A 5953-nucleotide genomic window follows, 5' to 3' on the forward strand; every position below is an offset into this window, starting at 1 on the left:
TATTCAATCTGTATATTGAGCAAGCAGTGAAGGAAACAAAAGTTCGGCGTAGGTATTAAAATCCATGGAGAATAAATAAAAACTTTGAGGTTCGCCGATGACATTGTAATTATGTCAGAGACAGCAAAGGACTTGGAAGAGCAGCTGAACGGAATCGATAGTGTCTTGAAAGGAGGATATAAGATGAACATCAACAAAAGCAAAACGAGGATAATGGAATGTAGTCGAATTAAGTCGGGAGATGCTGAGGGTATTAGATTAGGAAATGAGACACTTAAAGTAGTAAAGGAGTTTTGCTATTTGGGGAGCAAAATAACTGATGATGGTCGAAGTAGAGAAGATATAAGATGTAGACTGGCAATGGGAAGGAAGCGTTTCTGAAATTTGTTAACATCGGGTATAGATTTAAGTGGCAGGAAGTCGTTTCTGAAAGTATTTGTATGGAGTGTAGCCATGTATGGAAGTGAAACACGGACGATAAATAGTTTGGACAATAAGAGAATAGAAGCTTTCGAAATGTGGTGCTACAGAAGAATGCTGAAGATTAGATGGGTAGATCACATAACTAATGTGGAAGTATTGAATAGGATTGGGGAGAAGTTTGTGGCACAACTTGACAAGAAGAAGGGATCGGTTGGTAGGACATGTTCTGAGGCATCAAGGGGTCACCAATTTAGTATTGGAGGGCAGCGTGGAGGGTAAAAATCGTAGAGGGAGACCAAGAGATGAATACACTAAGCAGATTCAGAAAGATGTAGGTTGCAGTAGCTACTGGGAGATGAAGAAGCTTGCACAGGATAGAGTAGCATGGAGAGCTGCATCAAACCAGTCTCAGGACTGAAGACCACAACAACAACAACTCCCCACATCCTCCACCCCTTAACCAACCTTGCTCCCCACCCCCGTGACACACCTTACTACCGTAAAGTGCGTCAGTAGTCACGTCATTTTGACGTCACTTCCCAATAATCTTCGAGTGAAACTCGCCGATCACACAGAGCAATACTGGAGGATGCGTGCCCGTCGATTTGGTTGCCACTGCCTGCATACTCTTCTTGCCGGAGTGCATGGGCTGTGGAGCGTCTTGAACTGAATGCCCAGTACATGAGCCCCCAAGTGGAACACTCGTCTGCTTTACTGAAGTTCAGATGATTCGTCTAATTGTGTGGTCCAGCAGTGCTTAACAAGAAATGTTACTCATTTTACTAGGGTTTGAACTCCTCTTTTCGTTCTTCCGTGTTTGCGATTTAAAAACTGTGTTGTTTTGGAAATCAGCCTTATGCAGACAATTAGTTTATTTTTATATTTCTCCAGACATGTTTCGACATCAATGTGTCATCTTCTGTTGGTTAAATTTTTATTTCTGTAAAGTACAATATCACATTTGTAATAATTTAACTACTGCAGGCCTAAGAAATACAATGTTTGCAAAAAAAAAAAAAAAAAAAAAAAATGGCTCTGAGCACTATGGAACTCAACTGCTAAGGTCATTAGTCCCCTAGAACTTAGAACTAGTTAAACCTAACTAACCTAAGGACATCGCAAACATCCATGCCCGAGGCAGGATTCGAACCTGCGACCGTAGCGCAATGTTTGCAATTGGCTTCGTTTTGTTTGGACACTCACCTTAAAATTACATCGCTAGTTGAACTGTATTATTGTACATTGATTTTAGTGCTCGTTTTCGAACTTTTTTTTGACAACATGTCATCTGCAAATTAGCCATGAAGAAAATTATTGCGTATCTGTGGAGAGCTGTTTCGAGGGTAGAGGTTATGTATGTTTCTGTACTTACATTATCCGTCCTGTTTCGTGTCCCTGGTTGGTGTCTCAATCAGCTACTATTAGTGTATTGCTTTCACACAGTTTTTCATAAATTCCTGCTCACTACTTCACCTCATATGCACTTACACAAAATGTGGCGAAATGAGGTCTGATGAGACACTTCTGACAATACACTCAGTGAGATGTATCATGTTATTGTCGTTGCTCACTTGTTCATCGTTGGTCTTGTGTTTGTTATGGCGCTGATTTTGAATGTGTGTGTGTGTGTGTGTGTGTGTGTGTGTGTGTGTGTGTGTGTTCGTGAGAGAGAGAGAGAGAGGGAGAGAGAGAGAGAGAGATGGGTGGGGAGTGAACCAAGAAAACAGAAGGTTTTTTTTTTTCTGTTATGTTTTTTGTAAGGAGTCACCTATGTGTTGTTCATTGAGTGATCCAAAAAATTTGTTGCACAGTGTTGTATTTTCATTCAGAACTCTCTTTCCCTGTATTATTGCTTTTTGTATGTGATAGTTCTCCTCTATTGTGAGTTTTTGATAGAGACTGTTGCTTTCTCTGAGGATCTTAAGATCAGTCTCCATGTTTTTCGGGTGGTGGTCTACTTGTATTAGATGGTCTGCAAATGTTGAGGGTGTACTATCGCTTCTTAGGGCTCTGAGGTGCTCGGAGTACCTCGTTTCGAAATTTCTGTATGTTTGGCCTATGTAGACCGACTAGCATGAACTGCAGGTTAACTGATCTATTACAGATTTGGAGAATTTCTCTGCAGAGGTGTTCTTGGATCTTAGATTCTTCTGTACTGTGTTATTTGTGTGAAATGATATTTGTAGCCCTTGTTTCGTCGGTATATTTCCCACCGTGTGTACGTTTTTGTTACTGTATGTTAGTGTGTGCCATACCGTACTCTTTGTAGGGTTTTCCTGGTATCCTGTGTTTGTCTGGAACTTGCGTTCTTGGTTCTCTGTTGTGGCTGGTGATTGTTGATGGTTTGTTCACTTTGAATTTGTTTTTTAATTTTGTTGTTCAGTTTGTTTATTATTTGTGTGTTGTACCCATTCTCCCTTGGTGTGTTGTATTAAGTTCCTGTGTGTAGTTGAGTTTGTACATTGGTTGAGCCTGTGTAGCATGTGTCTGAAACTTGAGTGTTTGTGTGTTTGTGGGTGGTTGGAGGTGATGTGAATGGTTGTACTTGTGGCTGTGGTTTCCTGAAAATTCCAAAAATATGTTTGTTGTTGATTCTGTGTATGGTAATGTCTAAGAAATTAAGCTTCATTCCCTCTTCTGTCTTAATGGTGAATTTTATTTTTTGGGTGAACTGTATTTATGTCACTGTGTAACTTTTTTTTCGGTTATGTGTTTCATCAGTCAAGCAAATGATGTCATCTACATATCGGCGCCTATGTATAATCTTGTACTGTTCTGGATGTATGATTTTACTGAATATTTTGTTTTCAATGTGGCTTGGAAATATGTTCGCTAGTAGACCACTGATGGGTGAGCCCATTGGTAGGCCATCCTTTTGCAGATAGAACTCTTTCTTGAAAGTGAAGTAGTTCTGTTCTGTTATGATCTTTAGGGTGGCTTCTATTTCATCTATGTGTGTGCTTGTTATGTCCCCTTGATACCGCAGCTGGTTTTTAGCAATACTGATTGTTTCTTCTACTGGCACAATTGTGTACATGGATGTGATGTCAAAAGATACCAGGGTTGCTGTTGATGGTATGTTTATATCAATTATCTTTCTATCAGTTCACTTATATTTTTTTAGGTTTCTGTTGTCTGTGAAAGTGTATAATTTCTGCACTAATGCATATAAGTGTCTAGCTAGGTGGTAAGATGCTGCATTTTTTTAAATTGATTACAGGCGTGATTGGACAGTTATTTATATGTATCTTTGATAAACTGTTGAGGCTGAGTGCTTTCGCTTTGGGATACTTTTGTGTCATCTATTTGGCTTGAGTTTCTGTGATGGTGACTCTGAGGGTTTTTAAGAGTTTTTAAATGTTTCTTTGGTACCTCATGGTAGGATCATTGATTAACTTGATGATGTTGTTCTGTTCTACAAATTCTTCTGTTTTGTTAATGTACTCTGCCTCATTCATCAGTACAAGTGTATTCCCTTTGCTCTGGTGATCATTGAATTGTGTTTAGAGTTTTTTTATTCAGTTTTATAGATATATTTTGCTCTGTTGTTTTTGTTTTTGAGTCGATGTGGGTCTTTTTCTCCTATTCAAGCATTCATTTACGGTGCGGAAGGAGTTATCAAGGAGATATAATTTCAATTTATTTTTGAAACTGTTACTGCTGTCTGTCAGAGATTTTATTTCATCTGGTAATTTATCGAAAAGTTTTACAGCAGCATATTTTATCCCTTTCTGTGCCAAAGATAGGTTAAGTAGAGGATAGTGTAAGTCAATGTCACTGCTGTTTTTAAACTGGTCCATGTTATTGAGAACAAATTTAAAAAAAAACGGTTCAAATGGCTCTGAGCACTATGGGACTCAACTGCTGAGGTCATTAGTCCCCTAGAACTTAAAACTAGTTAAACCTAACTAACCTAAGGACATCACAAACATCCATGCCCGAGGCAGGATTCGAACCTGCGACCGTAGCGGTCTTGCGGTTCCAGACTGCAGCGCCTTTAACCGCACGGCCACTTCGGCCGGCTAGAACAAATTTAATTGCTGGGTAAATGGACTGTAAGGCTGTCGTAAGAATTCCTAACCTTTTAAGCATATTCCTACAAGATGTGCAACTATGAGCCCCACAAATTATTTTAACGGCTTTCTTTTGACCAGTGAATACTTTTTGCCTAAGTGTTGAGTTACCTCAAAATATTGTTCTGTATGGTATCAGAGAGTGAAAGTATGTAAAGTATGTTAGCTTACTAATTTGTATATCCTCAAAATTGGCAATTATTCTGGTTGCAAAAGTTGCTGAACCTAGTCACTTTAGGAGATCCAAAATATGAATTTTTCAACCAAGATTTTCATCTAGGTGCGCACCCAAAAATTTAGTATGCTCTACAATGGCTACTGAATAATGTTGATGTATTATATTTATTGAACGAATTGTACTCCTTGTAGCAGAAAATTGGATATAAAGGGTTTTTTTCAAAGTTCAGAGCTAGCCTATTCCCAGAAAACCAGTTAATAACTTTTCTCAAGACATTATTTGTATAATTTTCAATTGGAGTTCCTTGTATTGGATTAATAATGATGCTTGTATCATCAGAAAACAGGATTGCCTGTAGCTCACACATGACGATGAATCAGATCGATGATGCAAGTTCTGCTAAAGGTAGCTTCGTCAATAAAGAGAAGTAATAATAGAAATCCCATAATTGTGATGGTGTGGTGCAAAAAAAAAAGCACTCCGTTTTCAGGCCACAAGTGGCCCATCGGGACCGTCCGACCTCCGTGTCATCCTCAGATGAGGATGCGGACAGGAGGGGCGTGGGGTCAGCACACCGCTCTCCCGGTCGTTATGATGGTTTTCTTTGACCAGAGCCGCTACTATTCGGTCGAGTAGCTCCTCAACTGGCATCACGAGGCTGAGTGCACCCCGAAAAATGGCAACAGCGCATGGCGGCCTGGATGGTCACCCATCCAAGTGCCAGCCACGCCTGACAGCGCTTAACTTCGGTGATCTCACGGGAACCGGTGTATCCACTGCGGCAAGGCCGTTGCCTGTGGTGCAAAAACCATCGACAAAAATCTTCCTGCAGAGGGAACTCCGCTGCTGATAGCCATTGAACTCGGTCAGGTGCTTGGCTTGCACCATGATGCTGGGCCACTTGCCTGGAGCTTGTACTAGGATTTGTCTCAATATCTTGTAAAACACGGACCTCCAAATCTAGTGTAAGTACAGTCCGCCTCCTTCACGATCTTCTGCGTGAAAGGACCCAGTTTTACGTAAATGCCTAAAAAGGTCTTGAAATATCGCGTGATATGTCTGTCAGGGTACATGTTTAAGTACAGTCGTATTGCCTTTCGACCGTTTCCATCTGCTTAGTCATACACGAAGACCATGTCGACCTGTTTCCAATATGAATACCGGAACACTCTGTTGCTTACAGTACGCTGAGCCAGTCACACAGCCTGCAACACACAGGGAACGCACAGCATGCGGTCAGAGGAGCTTTCATTCATCATTGCCATCTACAGTGGCAACG

General features: G+C 40.5%; 1 pseudogene; it reads right to left on the bottom strand.

The window, feature by feature from the left end:
- Nucleotides 1-5351: 5351 nt before the first annotated feature.
- Nucleotides 5352-5469, bottom strand: LOC124796850 (annotated as a pseudogene).
- Between the last annotated feature and the right edge of the window lie 484 nt (nucleotides 5470-5953).

The sequence above is a fragment of the Schistocerca piceifrons genome, chromosome 4 (assembly GCF_021461385.2).
Source record: "Schistocerca piceifrons isolate TAMUIC-IGC-003096 chromosome 4, iqSchPice1.1, whole genome shotgun sequence".
Taxonomy (NCBI): Eukaryota; Metazoa; Arthropoda; class Insecta; order Orthoptera; family Acrididae; genus Schistocerca; species Schistocerca piceifrons.